At 36.2% G+C, this 26,258-nt stretch overlaps 1 long non-coding RNA gene across 1 annotated transcript; it reads left to right on the forward strand.

Annotated features, from left to right (window-relative positions):
* Positions 1–12,798: 12,798 nt before the first annotated feature.
* Positions 12,799–15,869, forward strand: LOC114062475. The gene is made up of 3 exons (XR_003572389.1): positions 12,799–12,898; positions 14,739–14,905; positions 15,699–15,869. It is a non-coding gene; the product is annotated as an uncharacterized LOC114062475 (long non-coding RNA).
* Positions 15,870–26,258: the final 10,389 nt, after the last annotated feature.

A 26,258-nucleotide genomic window follows, 5' to 3' on the forward strand; every position in this document is an offset into this window, starting at 1 on the left:
GGAAAGGGAGCTGCTGTCCTAACTTTCGGGCATTTGGCAGGGAGCCAAGTCCAAACCGTCACAAAGAAGAAACACTGGATATTGCAAAACATGGTTAAAACTAACAGTTGGCACTTCTGGGCTTGTCCATATATCATGTGAAGAAAAGAAATCCCTTAGCAAGCCCAAAAGACTTTCTTAGGTTCAGAAGGTGCTGCCCCTAATTATGTTACAGAATAAATACCTGGTATTAATATCAATTTTATTTTTATTGTGCAGTTGCAAGCAGTCTCTACATTCCTCAATTTTCTTAAAGTTTTGATCCAGCCACCTGATTTGTCTTCTCTACTTGAGTATTCCCTTTATCAACTTCATCAGCTATTGTTTTCTCTTTTCTTCCCAAAACCTTATAGTTTCAGGATAGTAAATTTATTAACTTTTTTAGGTAATGTACACAACTTTTTTCCTGCATTGATGTTATTTCCTTGAATCCTTGAAGATATTTATACAGTTTTTTATCCTCTTAATCTCTTTTTCTCTAAGCTGTGTAAATTAAGTTTCTTTCCTTGCTCTTCCTCTGTGATATCCTCTAATCCTTGAATCATTTCAGCTGTCCACACTACCAGCATATATGTTTTCTGGGGGCTTGGAACATAAAAAGAAATGAAGGGTCCCCTGTCTGTCACAGCGTGTGCTGCTGTGAGCATGCCTGTTCTGGCTGGCCTTAACCAAAGGGAATTGCAATTCTTCTTGCACAGCAGGGCCCATTTGATTTATTATGTATTTTTATCAGGATTTGGTGCTATTCACGGTGCCAGACTGTTTATGCATTAGATGCTGTGTTTCCCTACCCAAAGACCTTAAAACAGAAGACTTTAATTGTGTGAGAACCTCCTAGCAGAGACCCCCTATGGAGAGAGCTACACATTAAAACTTCTCTGCTGTTTCTGTTCCTTTAGAATCCATACTTCAACATATAATGTTATGTGATAAATGAGGTTTATATTTTTAATGTATTTTGTCCTAAAATTAGTGTTTCAATAAGAGTATTTCTGGGACAGTGAGGGAGAAGGCAAATAGTTCGGATCATGCAACGTGCAAAACCACTGCAGTTTATGAAGGTCATGGCAATTTACATTTTTATCTCCAGATAATACAGAGATGCTCATCCAGATCATTTGGATATAGATATAGAAAATTTTATCTAAGCCAGAGCAAGATTATAGCATTGGTCCCTTAGCCAGTGATTTACAGTAACTGTCTTGTCTCTGAGGCAAGACATTAAATCTGCCAGAAATGCTTTCCTTTGTCTTCAGGTCTGAGTCTAAACAAATCCGTACATGTGACCAAAGTACTAGTAATGCCAAGAAGAAATATGGGTGTGCAGGTAGGTCACTGAGGATGACCATTGCTCTTCCAGCATCTTCTTCTCTCTTGATGTTGTCATCATAAATGAATTAGCACAAATGATGTGCTTGATTATATTAATTCTGTGTGATGTCAGAGGAATTCAGTATTAATAGGTGTAGAATTTCTCCAAGAATTATCTATTAAAAAAAAAAAATCTCATTTGGACAGAGAACAGAATTCTGTATTGCTGTAGCATAAAAGAGAGTGACTTAGTATAGCGAAAAATGATTGTGTTAGTGTTGATTATGCTGTTGAATATGTATACATGTGATTACAAATGTAAATGAGCAGTGTTATTTATTAAGTACACTTTATTCCTAAGTTTCCTCTATGTATACAGAAGTATGTATACTCCGTAATTTTTGTGTTTCTGTACCTGAGAATGCCACCACCTCTGGGAAAAGATACACTTTGGAAACCTTTTGAAGTTGTTCAGACATTCAACAGAATGCTGTCTCTTCTTAGAAAACCTGTAATTTATCTCATCAGTAATCTGTGACTTTATGTACTGTGTTAATAAGAAGTCAAGAGCAGTGGGACAGTCTTCTATGATAGTAAAAGGACGTGAACTTTTCAGTGTTGCTTAATGCAAAGTTTCTCTGTAACATCATGTATCTGTCTCTCTACCTTATTTTAGTCCATATCGTTCCCTTTTTCTGCAGTTATAAAGAGTGTATCTCTTACCTGTTATGCAATGACCAAGAGTTGCTACAAATGAAACTTTCCTTCTGAGAATCCATGTAGGGGTTTTTTTTGAGGTACAGTGGGTACACTGAAAAAGTTATTTATGGTAATATCATGAGCATTCCAAAACATAGCTTTTCAAGATAAATACAAATATGTATGTATTATATCAAGAAATACCAAATGTAGTGAAAGCTAGATGTTGCAATTATTGGAAGTACATAAAAGGTACAAAGAGATATGAATGCAGCAAAACTGACAATCAGAAGTAGAAAGCCTAATGTGATTTCCTTTTTTAAAAGCTGTGTTGAAAGTAAAAAGGTAGATGGGAGCCATTAGCTTCTAACGATTTATAGTGCTTTTAAGAGCTTATATACAATGAGCAAAGAAAATGGTATTGGTCTGTAATTCACAGAGGGTCATTTAGAAAACATACCTTCTGAGGTGTTTATTGTGTAAACTCTTTACAACACAAATTGAAATTTGATAAAAGGAGCAGAATCATTCAGCAGTTATGGAAGGTACACAGTTAAATCCCGTGTTTTTCTTTCGTAAAAGAAATCAGTAAATATCAGCATGTTGATTTGCAGAAATGCAATTTTAGAAAGACTCGTGGGTTTCTTTTGAGAGTTTTCCCATTAGCACCTAGTGCTATCAAATTAAATCCAAACTAAAGTAAATCAAATTAGTACATACGTTGTTAAAATTCAAAAGAACAATAATGTCGTTGAACCAAAATATATCTAAATTCAGCCTAGCTCAGAACAAAACTTGGTATATAATATTCTTTGATAAAGGCATCATGAGTGGTAGGGATTGCTACTAAGCTTTTAAAGTACCTTTATTGGCTTTAAACTGTATTCTTGCATCCAAGTAACATTGTTATCTAACATGACAAAAGGATGAGTGTGCTTTTGGTTGAAGTCTGGTTATACATCCCTCCTATCCAGGGAATCCCTAAAGGAATTGGAGAAACCAGGCCAGCTCCGGTCAGGTTTTCTTATTAGTACTTAAAGGGAGAACTAGAATAACCTACACCTGCAGTGTGCAGCCCTTGGCACTGAGGTTGACCATTGCAGGTGGTGTTTTGACCTGCACAGAATCCTTCCAAGGAGGGGCCACCTGGCCTTCCCCTGCCTGAGAGGACTCAGCCCTTCCAATTGAATTGGAGTCATTGGGTGGCCAGGAAAAACAGCGTCAACTGTTGATCAGGCTTAGCAGGTGGTGCACTCAGGCATTCCCAATAGGAAGAACAGGCTGAAAGCGGGCTTCAGGTGGGTTTGGACAGAAGAAAGCTTGAACTCATTTTTATTCCACTTTCTTTAAAAAACTTGCTACTAAATGAGAAAACAAAATTATTTTGTAGTGTAATTTATAATTGTTTATAGTTATTTTAATTTTGCAAAGAGAAGAAAATGGTGGTCAGCTCCTGGAAGAGAATGGGAAAGTTGTTTTAGTCAGATATTGCTCAGAGAGCAGCCTGGGAAGAATAAACACAAGCCCTTTTACATCACTCACAAATATTTTCAATGACATAACCATGACAGCAAGCTCTCCATTGCCATATAAATGCAATGCCTTCCATTGCCTCCATTGTAAAAGGTACACTGTGTTTCCACAGATGCCACTCTTATATTTGATCTGTTTAAGTGGGCTTGGTCTGTCCATATTTAAAACCTCAAGCTCCTTTAGGCATTTTTGGCTAGTGTTTAGATACATGCTGGTATGTCCCAAATGTAAGTGATTCTGGAAACAAGTAGGTCAGGTTAGAATGCTTCTGAGAATACAAAGACATTTTTGCTACATTTGAACTGGTGATTTTCTCAAACTGTAGTTGTCCAGTTTTGAATATCGGGCACCTGCTTGGATGTGAATAACTGCTTCCAGAGGAAGTGATTTGTGTCCTGGAATTTAGTTATTGCCTTTTGAGTGACAATTTCCCTTACTCTGTCTGGCTTTGGTGTCCCAGCAGGCTGGCTATTGTGAACATGCCTCTTAGGTATCTAACTCTCTATATTTAATGTGGATGATTTAAGGACCTTATTCCATGTTGTCATTTTTCAGCACTGAAGCACTGGTCTGGCTCTCATTGACTCCTGAAGTTAGGTAATTACCAGCCTGAGATGCTGTTCATGACTTTTATGTTGAGGAATGTAATTCAAATATGGAAAACAGCATAATGTAATGCCACACACCTTGAAGAAACCTATTACATGATTTTGGGTGGAGTCCTGGAGTTTGACAACTACATGGCTTTGTTCCAAACAATTAAATGCATCTCTCTTCAGAGCATATGGTGTAGAGAACATGCCATGTTTGAGAAATATAGTTGGCTTGTAATCTTGATTTTTAGTTTTGCAAAAGAACAATAATTTGTCGCAGCATAAAAATCTTCTTTTTTTTCCCCCCTGTTAAGTACAAATGTGTTTCCTTCGAAGACAGAAAAAAAAAATCTTTATAGGAAAATCCAGTGTAGCCTTGTATATCTCACAGATATTAATTTTTGTCTCAGTTCTTTTGAACAACAGTTTGGAATTAATGTGGCTGTTTTTATTTCCTCTTGATACTAAAAGTTTGTGATGGAAATTAAAAATCCAAAGACTAAGCTATTGAAGACCTATTGTTGGTCTGTATGAAGGATCTGGCAGGTATAATTGTCACTAAAACGATGATGCTTGAGACAAAAGATTCTTTTTTTGATGCACCAGAAATTTATCAACCTATCCTCTTCCTCTGCCTGAGTTGCATAATGATGTTAACAATTGCATTAGGGTCCAGGCTGGGTGGTGGAGAGGCACTGTTTTAGTTACATGAAAAAGCAGCAGTCTCGTTCTGTTCAGGGTCCTGGAAACATCTCAGGTGAGATCTGGATCCCACACACCAGGAGGAATCTGCATTGGTTTCAGTGGGGTGCTGAGCAGAGAGCAGAGATATTGTGCCCAAGTCAGAAAAGGACATCTGCCTGCTTCTTTCTGCTGTTCCTGAATCATGGACCAGCCTCAGATTGGCTGAGCTGGTCTGGGAGAGGTGAGGATCAGACGGCTCCTGCTCACCTGGCACAGAGTCCGTACAGGCATCTCAGCTCTGTTGGGCACTGTGCCCCAGGCACTCCCAGCCAGCATTTTTCTCTAAGGAACTAAGGGGATTAGGCTTTTCAGGGGAGATCTAAGAGGATTGCAGATTTAAGAGATGGCCAAAGGGGCACATTTATAGCTTTTTAATTAAAAGACATTTTGACTGGAAGACCAGAAGGATTAAGGAATTGGTAAAACCAAGTTAAATGTCAAATGCGGGGTTAAACCTCAAATTAGACATAATTTTAATGGATCTTTAGCTTCTAACTTATTTTTTCCCTGAGATTAAACAATCTGTAAAGCTTTTTAAGGTCATTTCCTATCAATCTTCCTCTTTCACCACTCCTCGCCTCCTGCCCATTTTTATGGCATTACAAATACATTTAAATCCAACACAGAAATTTGGATGGCTGGCGGTATAAAAAGGGAGACCTTTAACAGACTATGTCATAGTTAAATTTTTAAAGAAATAGCTCGTGTTTCATGAGAGTAACAATCAAGTCTACGTTTTCTAAGCATAGCTGTATTTGAACATTTAAATGGATCGGTCTTTTGGTTATTACTTTTCTGTCTACTTATTTTAAATTATACACTGTATATGAAAGTCAAGGGGAGAGGCAAAGTATCGATCAGATTATACAAGAGAAATTCTCACAGTTCCAATTCTAGTGCAAAAAACCTGTTCCTAATTTTATATATAAAACCCTTGTCTTTATACTATTGAGTCATGTAACATTATTTTGAAGCTAAAGTAAAGGTGTTAAGTCAAAAGAAGTAATTTTAAGTTTTTAATTATTCTACAAGTTTTGCCCTACAGCACATTTTCTTAAAACTGTACCTTTTGTTCAGCGTTAAACTGCATGAATTACTTATAAGGCAGGAAGATCAATATCTCAGAATGTCTTACAAATAATAATTTAGTTCAGCTGGGCTTTTTTTGTGTTGCTGCTGTTCATTCACCAACATTTTATTCTCACAGCATTAATAGCAAAAGTCAGCTAGTGAAAGGAAAGCTTTTATCAAATGAATCTGTCAGTTCAAGGACAGAGCTTATCATTAAAAACAATATTTAACAGTTGCTAACATCATGGCACTTTCAAAATATTAAGGGGAGTAGGTGAATATTGCTGAAAATTAATACTGCAGGTAAATGTTTCAGTTATTTCATTGGCAAAATGTTACAGGAAAAGTGTTCTCTGTATGACAGATGTCTGTATCTGCTTGTGGTTTCAGTAAACTATATTATATTGTGTTAAAATAAATTCGTTGGACTAAGTCAAGAGCATCTGTAAAATCATCTGCTTTGAATATCTTTTGAAAGTCTCATTACAAGGTTAAAAGGGGAAAAAAAATCTGGGACCAAAAGATGTAAAGCATTGCAAACCAGTCCTAAAATCCTCTTGCTTTTCTGAAGTTCAAGCAGAAGATAAAATATAGTGTGGCATGCTTCCCTGAATTTCCACCAAGGGATTTCTGTCAGGACACTGCTCAGCCTTTAGCACTTTACTGTCTGCTGACATATCATTCAATCCAGCACTTACATCAACTCCCTGGAACCAACTTTAATCCTTGCAGCCCCACAGTTTGCTGCATGGCAGAGGGTAAGTCACTCAGAGCTGGGCAGTGTGCTGCTCTGTCCTTTGTGACATTGTCCATGAGCAATGCTGGGATTTACCCCGGTGTAAAAGATAGTTGCTTTTGACCCTCTCCCTTCACATGCCTCTGTTTGTAAAAATCTCATATCAATCTTTATGCCAAAATATTGTTGGACTCCTTTATTTGTGAAGTATTTGACCTTGTGGAACAAAAACATCTAAAAATATGTCCATCCACTATTTGCTGTCTCTGATATTTTGAGTAGATAGTACAGTCGAGCTCACTGTGTTTTGCTTTTTGTTTTAATTTAGAGTTAGTTCATGTTTCTGTTGACTGCTTGCAGTCAAAGGTTCAGGCATTTCAAACACATGTGTTTCCACTGGCTTAGTATCAGCATTTCTATATGAAGTCAAAGGATAGAGCTGGACTGAAATGTCATTGAGATGTTGAAAAGCTTTTGTTACTAAATCACAGCATCACTGTCTTAGAGGAGAAGACCCCTGGGAGATTCCTGCCCTGGTTTTGTGACTTTAAAAACACAGTGTCACAGAAGGATAGGGTGATTGGTCTGGATGCTTGATCCCCTCACACATCCCTTCCAGCCCCAACTTTTCTAAACATGGATATTGTATACTTATACTATCTCATCTGGGTTACGGATTGGCAGTTTCTTCCTGTCCAAAAAATTCCCATTACCCACCACCAGCTCAGTCAGTTCTGCCCAAAGCATTTTTCTTCTTAAAAGAAATAAGGGTAGAAGAAAATTGCTTGCTTCTGTGTCAAACAGCTCCTCCTGCTCTCCAGTCCAGTGGAAATTTGGGAGGCCTGAATCTTGCCCCAAGTTGTGTTTGCAGTTAGGCAAGTTTAAGTCACTGTTTAACTTGGAATCCTTTAGATTTTTATTGGTACAGCTGTGCACTACAAAACCGAACTTTGTGTATTTTTCCTCCACCTTTTGTGTATGCACATTACAGTGCCACTGGGCTCTTCCAGGATGTCTCTCCATGAACTCCTGCTCTGCTTTTAAAAATATGTTTTGGTGCTAAGTTTTCTGAACAGAAGTCTGGAGCAATTTCTCTTCTTAAAGAAACAGACAATTGAACAGGCTTCCTTTGTAGGAAACTGTACTTTCAGGCATTAAGTTATGTCTTTAAACCAAGACATCAGCTTCCCAGAGTAGCTGCATTCACTTAAATTGGTCAAAAAAGCATAATCTGCAACCAGTCACAAACACTGGGTTGTTGGTTTGTGGTTTTTTTATATAGTACCCCCATTGTCTTGTATTTTTAGGGTACCACCTATGCTTACTTTCAGTTAGCAATGAGAATTTTTGTGTATCAGAAAGAAATACTACAAAACCTTGTTCTATATCAAAACTTTTATTTTTCTTTTGGTTCAAAACAATAGTCATCACCAGTTAACCTTTCCTTTTGAACAAAACTTCAGTAACTGTTCGAAAGTTAATGATAGTTTTCAAAATATGAATGCTTGTCATGTTATTGAGAGTATTCTTTTTAAAAACTGGCACAGTAGAGAATTATACATATTATATATATACATATATATATAAAATATATACACACACACACACATATATATATATATACACAACTTGAATTTTTCAAGGAAACCTTCCCATAATTCTCAACCCCATGAGTTTCCCTGGTATTATGGGAACATTTTTCACTCACTTGATAGTGTAGTTAAATGTTAAGGAAGTTCTAACATCCTCATTTACCTACTTTGCCAGCCTAGAGGTTCACTGTCTTCATGCCCAACCTACTGCAGTCTTTCAATGGAAAATGTTAAAGTACATCGATAAGTACTAAACCACAGAACACACCATATACTTTTATTTCAATTTTACAGAAGAGAAAACAAACTATCAGTAACATTTGCACAAAGCGTTTAAGTAGAAATTCCTGCATGCCTCGTCTTAGATACAGTAGTTGGTATTCTTCTTTTTGGGAGAGTTTTCAATAATGTATCTGTAAATGTTCTGGGCAAAGGCAAGGGAACACCAACAGCAATGAAAATATTTCAGAATTGTGTTTCATAGGGTTTATGGTATTTGTTTATATTTTGCTTTTGTATCTAAAAATTCATCTGTTCTACTTTTCTGGCAATTCAAGTTAATTATCCTTCACAGATTTTCAAGATGCATTGCACTCCATTTATTTGTTATACTACTGACCATGATTAATGACCAACCACAATTTGAATATCCCATTTTTAGCAATCATGATAAATTGTAGCCCATCATGGCAATTTAATATGCTTATCATGCAAGATCTAAGTGAAAAAACTTATATCATAATTAGGAAGCACATCTTAGCTGGAAAGCACAAGAATAGTTTGCCCTTATAAAACTTGCAGCTGAAAGGGTTTTATAGCACATCAGCCTGGCTGTTCTGTTCAGTTCTTATGGGAATACAGGTCATGAAGATTACCACTGTCCATCTCATACTGAAGGAGGGCCTTTTTGCAAACTCTTTGATTGTAGTTTTGAGAACTCAGCAAGCAGGTCAGATAAAAGGGCCATTCAGGTGGTAAGGTAAAACTTAAAGATTCCTTGCATGGTCTAGACTGCGTGAGGTGCATCACAGTCACTGCTCTTTGGCTATGGCTGTGTCCCATATGGTGGTACAACTGCCCATTGCATGTCACTACTCCATATCATACTGAAAGCTGGTGACAAGCATCGTTCCTCATTTTTCCTCATTTGTTTTTACTCACAGGAAAGCTGTGGGCACTTGGGCTGCAGCACCTCCAAACACAGTCTAAACTTAGCCTTTCTGAATGTCACATTTAGTATGACACATTTTCATGCTTAGTTTCTTCCCACTCTGATGTATTCCCTGGTCCTCCTGTCTTTCATCACCCTCTGGGCGACAGCAGAAGCTGACAGCACAGAAACATCAATCCCAGTCCCATATCACCTGTAGCTGCACTTGTGGTGGAGTGAATGTTTAGCAGATGCCTTGTGGTTTACCATTTGGTTTTAGTTTTTAAGCAACGCCATATAAACACAGTAATGAAGATGTAAATTTAGAATTTTAATGATTTTTTTTTAATTACTACTATAACATTTATGGTTTCTCTAAATGGGTTTGTCAAATCATCCCTGAGTTACCATCCTGCACTTGGAAAAAATGTTATTTTGGAATGGTCAGTGAGTCTGTAGTTCACATCAAATAACTTCATGCACTGTAATGACTCGAGAGAAGAATGATCAGCAATCAGTAAACTTGAAATTAGATTATTCCTTGGCTATAAGCATAATATGTCAATTTACAGGATCTTTAAAATTCAGCATTAAGTCTACAGTAAGTAGAAGTTACTGGGCATTGGTCAGTGTAGTTCTTTAAGACAGGTCACTTTTCTTCCTTTCCTTGACAGAGCCAAGGTAAGAAAAATCATAATATTCGTTCATAACAGAAGAAAGAATTCTATGAAGGTGGGAAGAAGCTGGAGAGACAGAAGAGTTGGACCGCTCTTCTGTCACTGCCAAAACAGAGCTCTGTCAGAGGAAGCTTTTCTTGATTTGGCAGAGTCAGTATGCTTGATTGCTAAGAAAGAGATGCCAGAAATTGCAAAAGTCCTCAAAAAAGCTAGTTTAATAAAAGTGACTTGCAATGGATATAGTTTAATCACAAAAAACACATGAGTTGACAAAAAATAAGTTAAATGTTAAGAAATAGTTTTACCAATGGATCTTATGTATTGAGATGCAGAAAGCTCAAAACTCAGATATATACTTTTTAAAGACTCATTTATATGGTGATTTTTAAAAAAATGCCATTTCAATACCATCAAAGTTTTCTTAATGTTTTGTTTTCATGATGTTGAATTTGCACTATTCTCAGAACTTTAACTAGAGTGCTAAACTGTACCAATATCCATTAGGTACATCCTAACTGAAGCTACATCGTATGTCTGGTGTGTCAGGACTATTTGGTACTAATTCTAATCTGCATTAGTAGAGTGCTAAATAGAGACTTAAGAACAGAGGAAGGGATAAGCATGTTTGTTAAACTTCTCATATGTAAAGTATTCCTAGAATGAGAAAGACTCTATTTCTTGTCCACTTTATTTTAATTACTATATTCAAAATGTCCTAACATTTCAATAACCAAAATTCACACTTTCTGAAGCCTTATATCAGTGTATTTACTAATGATGTACTTAAAGCTCTTCTTATTTATTGTATTTGCCTTACATTTTAAGTGTCCTTAAAATGTTTGGAATGAATCTTAAACTGTAATTTGTCCTCCTAGGTTTGGCTATCAACTAGCTGACATTTTGCTGTATCAGAGTATGTATCCATTTTTTTTTCCCTTGGATGATTGAAATGGATCTTTTCATAGCCATTTGCCACATGTCTGAAGCATGTCACCTTTAGCCACTGCAGTTTAGAGTGGCCAGCACTCAGAGCCACATAGAAAAATCTGCAAAATCTTGAAATGTTGTGTGTGTCTCAAAAGATGGAGGACTGGGCTTCAGTTTCATGAGTTCAAGGCAGGAAATATCACAGCTCAGGAAAACCACTCTGCTTCCTTCTGAGGTAAAGCTGGGAGTTCAACTGGCTGCCCGGGCTTCAAGACCATTGGCACCAGTGGAAAATTCAGATTTTTCAAGCTGCCTCTGTCTATCAGCAGTCCTACCTCCCAAATGGCAGCTCCATTTGAATGCCTCAAGAGTTGTGTATAGTGAAAGGGCTACTCCTTGGAATATAATTTTTAAATGCAAAAATACCGTATCAACTTCCATATGAGAAGTTTACATGCTAAGCACTGAGTTTATGAAAAGCAAATTAATGCTACAGCTACAAGTCTGATCCTTCAGATATAGTAAACACTGTAGTAATCAAGATGTATAACCTGCAATTTGCTTGCTGACTAAACTTGCTGTCAGAAGGAACTTCTTTGGCCACACAGACGGGCTGGGTTTCTTACCCAGGTACAGCAGACATTTATTGCCTCCTGTTTAAGGTGAACCACATAAGGACATGGTTTATCTCCTTCTCTTAGTATGGTAATCAGGTATTTGATGTCAATTAGGGATTTTTTTTCTTTTTTTTCTTCTTGAGGCTATTTCACCTTTTACCTTTAAAAATGAGACATGATACTAATGTATCTTTGTCACTTAACAACCATTTTTAAAAGTGAAGATTTTGCTGGTTTGTTTTTGTTTTTTGGGTTTGTTTGTTTGTTTGTTTTTGTTTGTTGGTTGGGCTTTTTTGGTTTTTTGTTTTGTTTTGTTTAATCTTTGGTATAAGTTATAGCAAGGGTAGGTCAGTGGTGTGGGCCACACAGGGTGGTTTTTGCAACTGATCCTTTAATTTCCTCATTCTAATTTCAATTTTGCGGACTGAACTTTATTTTGTTACTTAGTCTTTTATAGCCCATCTTCTAGGTCCAGAAATCTTTACTGATTTTTGGACTTTTAAATATAGGATGATTCCCCATAATATCTGTTCAGGAGAGCCTTAAAATATCCAAGCAGAACTTCTATATGCATTATCTGGAGGGATAAGAGATTTGATCTTTGAACTAGGCAGAAGAACGGATCACCTTTCAGGATTTTAAGGGAAGCAACATGCAGAAGAAAGATCCAATCAATGAGCTGCTTAATCAGCTGGAGATATAGTGATGAATACCAGAGTTTCTGTTACTAACTTACATCATTATTAATATTATTTTCTATTTTTTTCACCTTTCACTTACTATGGAGGATTTTGTGATATTTTCCTTGAAAAGCACTTCTCTCCAGACCACAAAGCTGCTGCTTGGTCAGATAGTGAAATCAGAAGGAATAGTGTATTATGACAAAGGAGAATAATTTTGGATATTAATTTCTAAAAGATTTCCTCTCCTAGTATTTGTAACACTCCCTCCATTTCCCTCTTTGTCACTGCCTATAATTTGAAAAAATCATTGAGTTCTTTTATTTTCACTTCTATCTCACTTTTATTAATGTTTATTTTAAAGGAAATTTAATTATTTTTTACTCTTATTGTTAAAAATTTTGCAGTTTTTCTTTTCCAGACAAGATGAACTGAAAAAACCCTATTTTCCCTAGCATATGAAATCAAAATCAGTGACCATAGAGATGACAAAGGCATCTTGTTCAGTAACATAGAAGATTATGGAAAGGTAAAATTATTAAAATAATGTCAGATTTAATAATTGAAATGACAGAAACAAGAAAAACATAGACCTATTGAAAATTAGAGAATTTGAAATACTATTTTGTTGATTATTTATCCACAACCTATGAGATCTGTCATGCATCTGGAAACTACACTTGGCATGTATTTAATTTTTTTTTCTTTCTATCTGCCTCAGGATTGCTTTTTCAGAATTGTTACTGATACTTTAATGAAAATGCAGATTGAAAATCCCAGTCAACATTCCAGGTCTGTATTAAATGCAAATGGGAAAATAATAAAAGTGAATTTGATATGATTAATGAACAAAAGTCTCTAACCACTCTTCCCCTTTTCCCCGTTCCTTTGGTATGACCATTAAATTGAGACTTCATGCTTTCTGACATTTTTTCAGAAGTTGCTTATACTTTAAATATTATGAACATGTTAATGCAAATTAAAATTGTGTGTCTTTATTAGAAATACAGTGCTAGACCTAGATGTGTTTAACTTTAGACTCAGTCACTACTGTGATAGAATTCCTGGTTCAGTTTTGATCGTCTTTGGCTCTTGACCTAAATTTGACCCTGAGAAATAATATACACAGGAAAGTGTATATTGAAGACATTGTGATGTATCTTGTATGACCTTGGTAAAGAACACCAGAAATACTATAAACCTTGACTGCAACAGGAAGAAGACAGTGGTAAATTAAATAAAATGCTTACCCACAGTTTCTTTGTATACCTGGACAGATTTTCATTTCTTCAGCTCTATCTTTGCAGTATAACTTTATTTTACAGAATTACTGTGTATTAAGACCCAGTTGCATTTCCCAAATTGTGACCATCCTCATTTAAAAGTTCATCATGACAAGTGATGTTCAAAGAGCCAGACCCATTGTTTCAAATATTTTCAAGTTTACTTTCGATCATTTGCTAGACACGCATGGTCAGCAGACAGTGAAAGAGAGAAGGAACTGTGTAACACGAACAACAGAACTGTTGGATTTGTTATTTCACAACTTACTGTACAACTGCTGCATGTTTCTGTGATTGAGTATATGGGAAGTGACGGCAAGAGAGTCAGGCTGATGTTTTCCTGCAAGGAGATGATGATGTTCTTGCTGGAAAATATTGCAGAGTTCCCTGGAGACAGTGAGACAATGTGGGAGAGAGAATGGCAAGTAGAGATCCTGCGGCATAATTGCATGCTGTTGAATGACAAAGTTGAGCTGTCTCAGTGCCAAACCTGACAGAAGAGGGGATGTAATTCCTGGAGATGCAGAAAAAGTTATGTAGAGTTTGCATCTTTCAGAATGCCTCTGAAAAGTGGTTTTCTTGATGAGGGGCTGCTGTTGACTGATGATATCTGCCATGGACGAGATATTCATGACATTCAAGTGTATCTGTCATGCTCAAGTCCCTGACTGTATCATACCTGTGTCCCCATCCATGCTTGCAGCACAAGGTTGGTTCAACCCAGTAGAGCATAAAAAGTACAATCACAATACAGCGTGTATAGGAAGGGGCAAATGAGATTTGGCACTTGTGTTACATACAGATGTGCCTGACTCCACATACTGAAAATCTGATGCTTTTAAGGAGATTGACTGATTGCCAATCTTCTGAAAAATGAGATCCTTCCTAGCCTTTTAGTAATGACCCAAAATGTAAGCTACTTTCCTATTGCCTTTTCTCTAAATGTGATTCATTTTTTCTACCTTACTGATTGAATATGCCGATCTTTGTCAAGCCTAATATGATCAAGAGAATAAGGACTTCTTCACAAGTTAACTTAGAAATACCATGAAATATATATGTTTCTTTTTTTCTTTTTTTCTTCAGATAACCACTATTACATTCAAAGTGAGAGGTCTAAGTGTTTGAAATGATGAATGGAAAGCAAAGCTCCTGTGGAGCACTCTGCCTACAGAAACAGTTCCAACACTGGAACAAAGTGACATTGCAAAACAGAAGTGGGCCGTTTGGTAGATCAGCAGTTTCTCCTGTAGGTGAGAATACATATTCCTGCACCTCTGCTTGACCAGATATTTCAAGTCTGGAGTTAGAGCCATTGCATCTACAGAATTTCATGTGACACCCCCATGTGACTGGTATCTAGTGTTGTGGACTGGACAACATCTTTGCATACAGTGTATCCCTTTTCTCAAAGTCGTTCCATTTGAAAACACTGCATTAATGACATATGAGATTAAGATTAGCAAGTACATTAAACTTAAATTTAAAATTGGTTTTGCCTGGAATAATAAATATTTAGTGCCTTAGTCAGAGTACCACAAATTTCTTTTAAATGTTCTCTTTTGTGTGTAATGATGTGACTTTCAATTTACTTTTTAAGAAATACTCATCATGAATATAAAGTGTTCATCTTCAAACATCATCACAAAAAAGATCCATTATTTCAATAGGTTTTCTGTCTTTCAGCTATGCTTTCTGGTTATTTTTAATGCTTAATCCATCATTTTGTGACCTTCACCATGGAAAAGGTAAATGTAAATCTTTCCAATAACAAAGAAACAAATGGAATGAAAACAAAGACTGGTTTGTTTTGGCAGAAACTCTAAAAATTAAAACACGGGATGCAAGGTAAAGCTCTGCTCCTCAGAAGGTTGTCTGCTGACTTCGTAGCAATTATTCATCTTGTACTCTTATATTTGAAGATAGGTAAACAGGACTACCCTCGGACTTTTAAACTGTGTCAAGAGAAATGTTGCAAACCCATACGAAATTTGTGATTTATTGGTTTTTTGTATGTCCTTAACCCAATGTTTATTTTTTCTGCAGTGCAAGCAGAAGCAGATGATCCTGGGGGTGTGAGAAGGGAGAAGAAAAGACCCTCAGTCATCTCAACAATCCACCTCAACAGTTGCAACAAGATAAGACTCTATTTTGCTGTGTTCATCTTGTGCCTCCATACTACCTTCTGTAATTGTGTTTCCTGCTGCTTTTTCTCTCTCCTCCCCACTTTACAAGGTAAGAAATAGCAGATGTCTTATGCTGCCTCTGAGTCCAAGTGGTGAAACCAGTTTCATCAGCCCTGTCCTGTCAGGGATAAGAGATGTGGAACTGAGGACAGGAGATTGGGCCTGTATGAGAGTTTTTAAGGGTTAATAATTTGTTGTTTGAGGTCTCTCAAGTGACACAATCTCTATTTCATTCCCACATATACTCTAATTGTTGCTGACAACTGAGTAGCAAACTGCCTGACATAAATGAGGTGTTACCCTTATGGCAAAGCTGGCAAACAGGTGTTGCCTTTTTCCCCTTCTGCCTGACATGCAAGAAACGTAACAAAGGTTTTTTTAGCTATGAATATACTTTTGGTAGGTTTTGTCTGGTAGTCTAAATCACTGAATGGCTTGGCCACATTGTGCTTCTGCAATTTCCAGGGCAGTAAAACATGCATATGGTTTTCAGACTAAAGCTCCTCCCATCTCTGACGTGAGCTGGATTCTGGTTTTCCTGCACTGACCTTGGCCAATCATGTTTAAGAAAGGATGGGTCGCCCACACCCATAGCCATATGTGATGGTGAGGGATATTTGAAAGGGATTGTGCACCAGCATTGTCCCAACTAGGAAATACTTTCTGAATTATTAGAAATGTTTGGACATTATTTGTTTCTTCTACATATGAAAATGGAAAGATTAAATGATTTTTCAGATAAAATCTAGGACAGCGCTTTTGGGTTTTTTTGGTGATGTGTTGTTTTTTTTCTGTTTGTTTGGTTTTTTGGGTTTTTTTTGTCCTGTCAGAAATGTTTCCTTCTGGCTTTGCTTTAGGTCTTATAACTCTTTTGCCAGTCAGTACCTGTATTGGTCTCTGATGGGGGTGCAGAAAGAGTGTGACCGAGCACTCAGGGAATCTTACCAGTCCTTAATCATAAATAAGGAATTACTTCTTAATCCTATTATGACTGATTTTGTTCTTATCTCCAGTTTATTGAATTAGTAACAGTTAGTCCAAATAAGAAAACTGATAGAAAACTGGTAAAAGTGAGAAGCCTGTTTACTTTATTGTGTCTGTGTTTGAGTGACATTAATATATAACAAGAGGCATGTTTCTTAGCAGGTTTGCTCTATAAAAGGAATTATCTTTGACTAACAGGAATAACTTCACTTAGTTTTAGATGTGTGAAGGTGCTGATGTTTCAGATAGAATATCCTCATTGTACTCTGCTAACACTGAATTCAGGCTGAGACTACATAATATATATTTTGTCTAACATAAGATCAAAGAACTGGCATCACAAAATTCAAAACTGTTGTCACAGAAGTTTATATGATCTGTATTACTTTTGTAACTAGAGAAAACAAGAAAAGAGTTGCAGTAGTAGTTGTTTAGTGTCTATTATTTATAATGTTCTTACAGAAATGTTCATTCTGATATTCCTTTTTTTTTTCCAGAGGATACAACGTGACCTTTGTGGAAGTTCATGTTACAAGTAATGTTATACAAGGCTTTCTAGTACCTGTTCCCTGATTCTTACACTTATTTTAACATAATAATGTGATTGGATACAGAAAATTGAATATCTATATATTTCCAAAAGTATCTTCTTAATATAATAAGTGGACCTTGTTTCCTGTTCCTTATTTTCTACATCGCCCTGAAATGTCAGTTGCCATAACAGCAAATACCACTTTAAGTATCTGTTTCTTGATGTAATTTCCTCTCTCTCTCTGGATATACACCTCCATTTTTTTCTCTGAAGGCTATCACAGGTGGAAATGAGATGACATGGTGGTTTGTCTCAGGCAGAAATTAGATGCTATTGTGGTTCTTACTACTCATATGAGTTCAGACTAGGAGTTAATCACTCTCATACATTTTCTGAAAATTCTAAGGGAAAGTGTAGAAAATTTCTAAGTCCAAATTAGTTATGTATTAATGAAATTAAAAGAGAAAAGGGGAGAGCTAGGGTGAAACAGGTATTTTATGACACTTCACTGAGTAGCTAATAATCTGAAGGAGGAGGAAAACAAGAAATCAGCTAAGTGTCAAATAGAGACTTCAGATAGGAAATTGGAATAGACACAACTGTTGTAGCCTGTTGGGGGAAAAAAACCACTAAACATAAAAACACTTGAACACTTGAAATACAAATCCATTTCCACCTACACAGTTAGTTATGTATGTAAAGTTCTGCTGCTTCCTATACTCGGTATTTTCCCTATTTGTTGAAGCTAAATATCTTGCAATGGAGGAAAGTCTGGTTAAAAATTGCTTGAATAAATCTGGCTTAGCTCTCATGGAATCATATTAGGTTTGCACACAGAGGCATTGATAATATCTCAGCTATTGGAAGAATACCTTTTCAGATTTTAAAGGTTCCATCTTCATTTGCCATACTGCTGTCTCCAGTATCAGCTCCTATATTCGGCAATTTTCAAACAATAAATAGAATTGGAATACCTTAATTAGATCTTTCTTTATTAGACCTTAATTAGACTTTCCTTTAAACCTGAGATTTTTAAAAGGACAGTCCAGTCAGTGTTTTTAAAAGTTCTGGTACATCAAGAGCTCAAGACTTTTGTACAGGACTGTAGCTTAGGATGGTCTGCCTTTTGACAGCAATTCGGTGATACTCATCAGCTGCAAGTGGAAGGCACCAAACTTTAAAAGATATTTTCCATGTTTAACCAGATGAGTACAAATTAGAGCAGGTGTTTGTATTCAAGTTGAAAAAAAAATTGTTTTGTATAAAGGTGAAATTTACTTAACCAACATAAATCATGATAATCAAGCTATAGATGGATGAAGGCTGGATCACATAAAGTGCATGTCCTTGCCTCTACATTGGGTCTACCTCATAATTATGTCACAGTCATCGACAGAGAAATAAGCCCAAAGCAGGATCTTGAAGGATCTGTTTGGGACTGTATGAGACTTCAGTAACCCTCAGCAGGCCTGGTCCTGTCCTGTCATGACTTGAAAAGTCTTCTGGAAAATACCTTTCATGATGATCAAGGGATGTGAGAGTAACAGAACCTAATTCCCAACAACCCATTGAAGTATTTTAAATAGTGTCCTTTGTACTTTCATTGTTACCACCCCTAAAGACTACAGAAATCAGAGAAAGAAACCCATTTGGCATCTCTCATGTATGTTCTGCAGAAGACACGGTTCCATTATTGACCACTAATTCATTCACTTGGATTCATCATCATCTAAAGAGCTGCTGATTTTCTTTCTGATTTTACTTCTTCTTAAAACAAATTTTGGCACTAAAGAAGAATTTACTAAAATCTGATCCTTCTTCTGACTTTTTTTACAATGATAGTCCCAATTGAGGTATCAGAATTTTTCCTTTTTCCTTTCTTTCTTCTGACGAACACTCTCTACCAGTATACATTTCTGTTTGACAATACTGATTTATCTATTTCATATTATACTAAATCACTTTCAACTGAGTTAACAAGGTATTTATCTGTGATTTTGGTGAATTAAAGTACAATTCAAATCCTATTTGCAAAGCAAGAGTCTCTGAGTTCTGAAGGGCCAAATGTTAGAGAAAGAAGATGTAGTACAGTTCATAGGCAGGAGTTTATATTATATTTATATTATTTATATTTATATATTTATATATTTATATTTATATTATAGTTTACAGTCACCGTGCAAAGGAGGTACATAAGGATGTGTTTGGGTAACTTGTTTAATGCTTCTACATTTATGAATATACTAACTGCAAGCTGAGTTATTTAGCAAGATATTGCATTACTACATTTTTTGGTGCTTTACCATGGAATATCAGGCATATTCTATTTGAATTTTATGTTTCAGTAGTTGTTTTACTGAATAGGACATTATATCAGTAAAAAACACAGTCAAATACTTAATAGTATGGCATTTTAAAAATTAAAATGTGGAGTTTTTTTCATTCTCTCTCTTTTCAAAAGGGTTTTCAAAAGGATTTTTTATGATTCACCTTCATTATTTTCTGTTTGGGTCATGCCTTTTGAGGCAACAGTTCGGTTCCTGCAGGGCTACTTGTAAAAGACTGCCATTATTTGCAATGGATCATTTAATTAAGCTACCACAGTGTCTGTAAGCAAAATTAATCAGTGTAGTTATAGTGCTTGTATGAGTCACAATTACTAGGCAAATAGGTTACTGTCCAATAGAATTGCTGTAATCCAACTGTACATAGCCTTGTAGAATTTAGGGACAAGCTTTGTTTACTCTTAATTATACCTAATGCCATTTACTCCAGCTAGGCTGTAGCCTTTGTTGCTACTAATTAATTTATGTAGTGGGTAAAATGCTTTATTTTAATACCAGTGTGTGACCCTATCTGAGAGGGAACTGCCTATGACTGGAGGGAATAACTACAGAGAAAATATATCAATTAAAATAAGCTTTATTAAACTATATTTGTATCATGAACACAGTTACCAAAACCTCCAAAGATCTGATCTATATGCTTGGCCTTGGGGCACTTAATAAAAGCTTAATAGAACATCTTCAGTGACTCATACATTATGTAGCAATTGAATCATCAGGAAAACAAAGAATATTGATCCTTCATGTCAGATATCTGGAGGACAGATTCTAAAAAAGAATATTATGTTCCATTTGATATGGTAAAATCAGATTTGTTATCCGTCCATAATAAAAAACCCCGATGTATAATCAGACAAGGAGAAAGGATGTTCCAGCAGTTAAAATAAATTTAGCTGGAGCAGACCAGACCTCAGTGTAGCTGCTGTTTAAGGTGTGGCCAGAGAGGTTTTGTAAGACAATTAAACTTCAGAGTGCTAATTTCAGAACAGCAAATAACACAAACTCAGGGTGCAGAGGCACTGGTAGAGTTCTACCAAAGCATCTTTTTTTTTTTTTTCCCCCCCCAATATAGGTGAAATATGACTTAAGCCATCAGAAATTTTGCTGCTTCTGTTCTTTAACTGGATTTCCTACACCAGCCCTCAAACCCTTTTTCCCATCTCACCCCATGCCCCATGTTCAAAGGTCCCTGGCAGGGAATTCCAGGGGTGCTTTCTCAGTAGGGCACAATCAGCAGACTTCAGGAAGCTGCCCAAGTACACATAGAGCTGCAGTGCCCACACTTCCAGCACAAGGGGTGTGCGGATGAGGGAACTGGAGCTCTCAGAAAAGCTGATGCATGTGCTTGCAGGAGTCAAAGTTTTGCACATCACTTTGTGAATGTGTGTAAGTCCAACATCGTGGTATTATAGAAGTGGGTTTAAATCTTTTAAACTGTTTATTGATTTCAATATTTTTCATGCATCTGCTATTGTGATTTCTCTGTTGCATGCCTGATACTAATCTTGGCCTGATACCGATAGTTCAGTGATTGCCAGTTAATTACCCATCCTTAAAAAGCAGATCCAAGCCCCTTGAGCTGAACAGTTTTCCCCCACAGCAGATCTCTGCACTGGATTTGGCTTCCCCCAGAATGTGTCTCCTGTCAGTGCCAAAACCTTGTTCACTGGAATGCCAGTGCAGCATCCCTGCTTAGCCTCTTCCAGGCTCAGAGGCTTCAACTCCTGTCCTAACTACTGAATGATAGTGTTCTTCAGTTTCTCTTGTATCAGGACGGGAGAGTAGCAACCTACAGGGGCAATGTACTTCTTGGAATAGGGGCAAGATGTACAGGCTAGTATGGGATGCTTCACATCTTATACTGCTGGCAATTCCAGTGCAGGTAATTAGGGAATTAAGATTACAAACCCTAAGAGTTGAATGGGCTGGGTTTATGCACCTATATTTGAGAATTGCTTTGTGTATTTGAATACTATGGGAGAAAAGCCTAAATTAACAAGTTACTCTTCAATCTTCAGTACAATTTTCTTTGAGTTTGAAAGTTGTCATCGGCCTCTGGATATTGTGCCTGCATTTATCCCACAATTGATAATGCTTATCTCTGTATTTCACATTTTTTCTTGTGAAAGTGTGAAGCCCCAAGGCTTTTTCTTAAAAAAGGCTTGTGATTAATAAATGCTGAAGTGAAAAATTACTTAACATGTTAACCATCCCTTGGACCAACTTCATCTAAAATGTGCAAGCAGGACCAAGTTCATCTAAAATGTGCAAGCATAGCAAAGAAAATTTGTTCAGATCTCTGGTATTCCCATAACTGTGAACCATGGTGCAAAAAATACAATTTATGACAGCTCAAAATAGATTTCACACAATTTACGGTTAGAAAGCATCTTCAGAATACTTCAATAATAGCTGGTAAGCATTTGCTTTGCTTTCCAATTTTAATGAGTTATTATTTGCTGCAGTTTTTTGGAATTCTGACTTGTGCCAAAGAAATATGTTCATGGGTTCGAGCTTATTAGTGTTGGCACTAGCAAAATATCTGTAATTACAGCTAGAGATTAAAAATTAATAGAGCTAATTTGCCACTTAAAGTTTCTGATCAATCCAATGGACTTATCCTGATGCATGGAATTCCAAGAAACACACACTAAATTGGTTTTCCTTTTCATTGCAGCATGTATATCATATAAATTGCTAAAATTAAAAATTGGTATCTACAATACAGAGTGTTCTCAGGAAATAATTAATTTTTATGCATAGACTAAGTTCAAGAAATTTTCTGGTGATGTTTTCTTAAAGTACTGTTTTGTTAGCATTATATGAGGTGCTTCAATCTGAAAACTGAAGAGTTATCAAAAAATAACAGTATGCTTAGGGGAAAAGTGACAATTTTCCACAGGAAGAAAAAACATGTACTTACAACAAGTAAACAAATTGTTCATTTGTTAGGAGTTCATTGATTTTTAGTTGTTATCGACTGAAAATGCTGTATACGACTAAGAGAAAATATCCCCTTTTTTTTTTTTTTGACAATTTATACTTTTAGCCCCTATGCCGTTTGTGGAGAAAACATCTGTTTAAAATTTTTAGAATTTTACTATATTTGAGGATGTTATGTCATTTACATCAATAGCATTTTTTGTTTCCTGTATTGCTTTACATCTCACCGAATCCAAAATCCCTTACAATTGCTTATAATATTTATTTAATCAAACAAATAATTTGCACTGGATTTAAAAAAATGTACTTCAAAAAGATTAGCAGCTGATTTTACTGAAAAACACTTGGTCACCAAAACCCACTACTAAATTTAAACAATAACTTTAAGATTAATAATGTTGACTTTTAATAATACATAATGTACCATTTATTTTCTTTTACTCTAGACCTTTTTTGCTCTAATTGCAGTAATTTTTAAGCCTAGTTTTTAATAGTTTCCATAAAATGGTTTTTTTGTGTCCTTAGAAGTCTATAAATACACTTGTGGTGGATGCAGAAGGTATCCATGCTTCACTAGTGAAAACACTCATCTGGAGGTATCAGGGAGCTTGCTTGGGAGCCCGGGAAGACACAGCTGGACTTGTCTCCTGAGGCCTCCTGCCACTGCCATGTTTTACAGGTATGCATAGTGTTTTATGCTCTGAATATGCTAATATTAATTTAGGAAGCCAAACTTATCTTAGAATTTACTGAATTTCAGTTAGAATTTTCTTAGCTTCCATATCTTACTGTTGGCTCATGTCCTACTTTGGTAGATCGAAGGATTCATCCTAAATGGGGATTTAGAGAACAAGTTTCCTTTTAACTTGGGGACTAAAATGATTTTTCAGAGTTCAACTTGTTCTTGAAGCATATTTCTGAAAGCTCTTCAGTTTTTGCTCTTTCTGAAGTGCAGATAGAGGAAATGGACACAGCAGTTTTCTCATCAGTGCTGCACAGAGATGCCTTTTCACAGCAGTGTTTTGCTTGTATATCTGGAAAATTTTAGAGTCACAGGATTGTATTTCAAATTCTCAGCAATTCTTTACAAGGGTTTTCTTTTCTAAAATACCCTCTTTTAACATGACAAGTCTCAGATGAATTTTCTGTATTGGTAAAATTAAATGTGCACTCACGCATTTCCCTACAAGGTGGAATAGATTTAGCAGCACAATAAAATCCCCCTGTTATCCCACCTTACCATCTTAGGCAGGTTTTATGCAGTGAGTGAGAGAACTGTGCTTTCAGAGCCGTCAAAGAGAAATAGACCAGTAAAAGGTTGGGGAAGGAATATCTCAAAGATGTGTTTTCTTGTTGTTTTCTTTTTCTCTTATCACTGGTTTTTTTACTAGACCCAATTAGATCTCATAGCTGATGATGGACAGAATGGCATTGTGTCCTCAACATCTTTATGGAAATAAAATGAGTGAAGAAAATATTTTCTTCAAGCCAAAAATAAAGCTAATTTAGTAGCTTTCTACTCAAGCCACAAAACAGAATTTGTTTTGTAGCTTCAACAGATTGCTCCAGGAGCAAAATGGTTTTTCAGGCACAATCTATGTCTTTAATGTTATAGTAGAAGGTGTCACAATCTATAGCAAGAACTTAAAAACATGAATAGTTGATTCTGGAAAAAATGTGTATTCTTGAGTCAACTATCAAGTAGAACCAAGGTGGTTGCAAGAAGGACAGGCTTCATAGGCAAAAATGTATATAGGCTTTTGGTGTTGTAGAAAGACCAGTGATATGATGTCTGTACTGAAATCAGCTCCTGCAGAAGCAGAAAACATAAAATTCCTTGTGCAAGGTTGACCTGCATACAATTCACAAGCGTTCAAATGCAGTTGCTAAGTTAGGATTTTTATTATATGACCAGGATCTTCCCTGAAGGTGTTCCTCTAAGCACATTTTACAACGTTAGAAGTTTCCTATATTGTCAAATATAGTATGGACAGAATAGCTGGATCTTACAATACCCCTATCATTTTGACATTTTTCAACCAATTTAGAGTCTGAGAAATTCACACAGTAACTGACTCTGATGTTCTTTTTGATATGTATATAGTGATAGATAGATACATTATGCTTCCCAAAAGATCGTCTGGAGAAATTTGCTCATGACTTTCCTTCTTTTCCTTGGTATTGTTCCTTTTTTTTTTGAAATCTGCAATTCTGCAGCCAAAAATACACACATGTTAAGATGCATAAAATGCAGCATAGAAGTATTTGTCTGGTCAGATTATAATTTTTCTTGTTAAAGAATTAACTATCTGATCTGTGTGGCTGTAGTATTCTAGTTTATCTGTTCAGTAAATAAAATTACAAGGTCACAGAAACCCCATTAACAAAGACTACAAAAATAAAGTAGAAAATCTGTTCTAAGATTTAAGATGTTTTATTTACTTTGGGAAAAAAATACTCCCTAGCACTTTCCACTTAAGTATGGAATATCCACCAAGGCTGATACTTGCTTTTGTTAATTTGCCTAAAAAATTATGTTCCATTTCTATAGAATTCAAAAGCAAATTGACACAAGATTCCTTGGGCTTCAGACTCCAGATGGTCTTTAACAGTAAGGTAGCTGGAGGAGGATTCTCTTCTGTAACATTTTTCTCATACTCAAGAATTAGTTCAGATTGAAGCCTGTGTATCCACAGTTAAAAAAGGACCATTCTGTTTATATAATGTGACTCCTTAGCCCAGTCAAGTATCAGCTACAACCTAGTGCTAACCTAATGTGTGGGATAAGAAAGGGACAATCTATTGAAATCTTCAGAATAAACCAAAATACAGTAGTAAATCCTGGCTTTTTCATGAATACTTAGTCCCATGTCCAAAGAGTTTGGAGCATCCCACAAGCATAAATCCTGTAGCATCAGGATAGCTTAACATCTCAGGACTTGGCCCTGAAAGATTTGCTAATTTAAATTTCCAGTTCAGGTAGTTTGTATCCTGAAAATAAAAGTGTTCAAAAGATACTGCTTGGGCCTTGGGTAGGGTGTTTTGTCAGTTTGGTGGGAAACAGCTAATTTTTGATGGCCTGCTAGAAGACCATCCAAGACTGCACAAAGTGACTTTAGGGTCAAGTGTAGAGGTAGAGTAAAAGAAGAAGAAAAAGGGAAAAAAAAATTCCTCAGCACTGAGAAGTGTCCAAATAAAAGTAGATGATAAAGGTCATAAATCAGACATCACTGTTGCCCTGAAGTCAGCAACTGTCAAAAAAATTTTCCTTAACCAGAAACATGCTCTGCATTTATCAGTGCCCTCCATGCATGGGACAAATACATCTCAGGGAAAGGAGCAACCAGAAGCCTGAGAGACTCCAACCCGAAGCTGTGAGAAACAGGGTGCAATTTTGCCCTTGGAACATACCAAAAATAGTATTTTCATAGAATAAGAATATCTTGGATTGGAAGCGACCTTTAAGAAAAACTATTTTAAAGCTACCCACCTGGAACCACCTGCAGTTTTCCTAATAAAAAATATTTTCTTTTTTAAAATACTAATTTGATACGCTCGCTACAGATGCCCTGAATCATCTTGTTAAATGGGATTTTTTGTGACTTTAGGAGCAGCA

The sequence above is a fragment of the Empidonax traillii genome, unplaced genomic scaffold (genome assembly GCF_003031625.1).
Source record: "Empidonax traillii isolate 1590-97213 ecotype Southwest subspecies unplaced genomic scaffold, ASM303162v1 scaffold411:size1093445, whole genome shotgun sequence".
NCBI classification, from domain to species: Eukaryota; Metazoa; Chordata; class Aves; order Passeriformes; family Tyrannidae; genus Empidonax; species Empidonax traillii.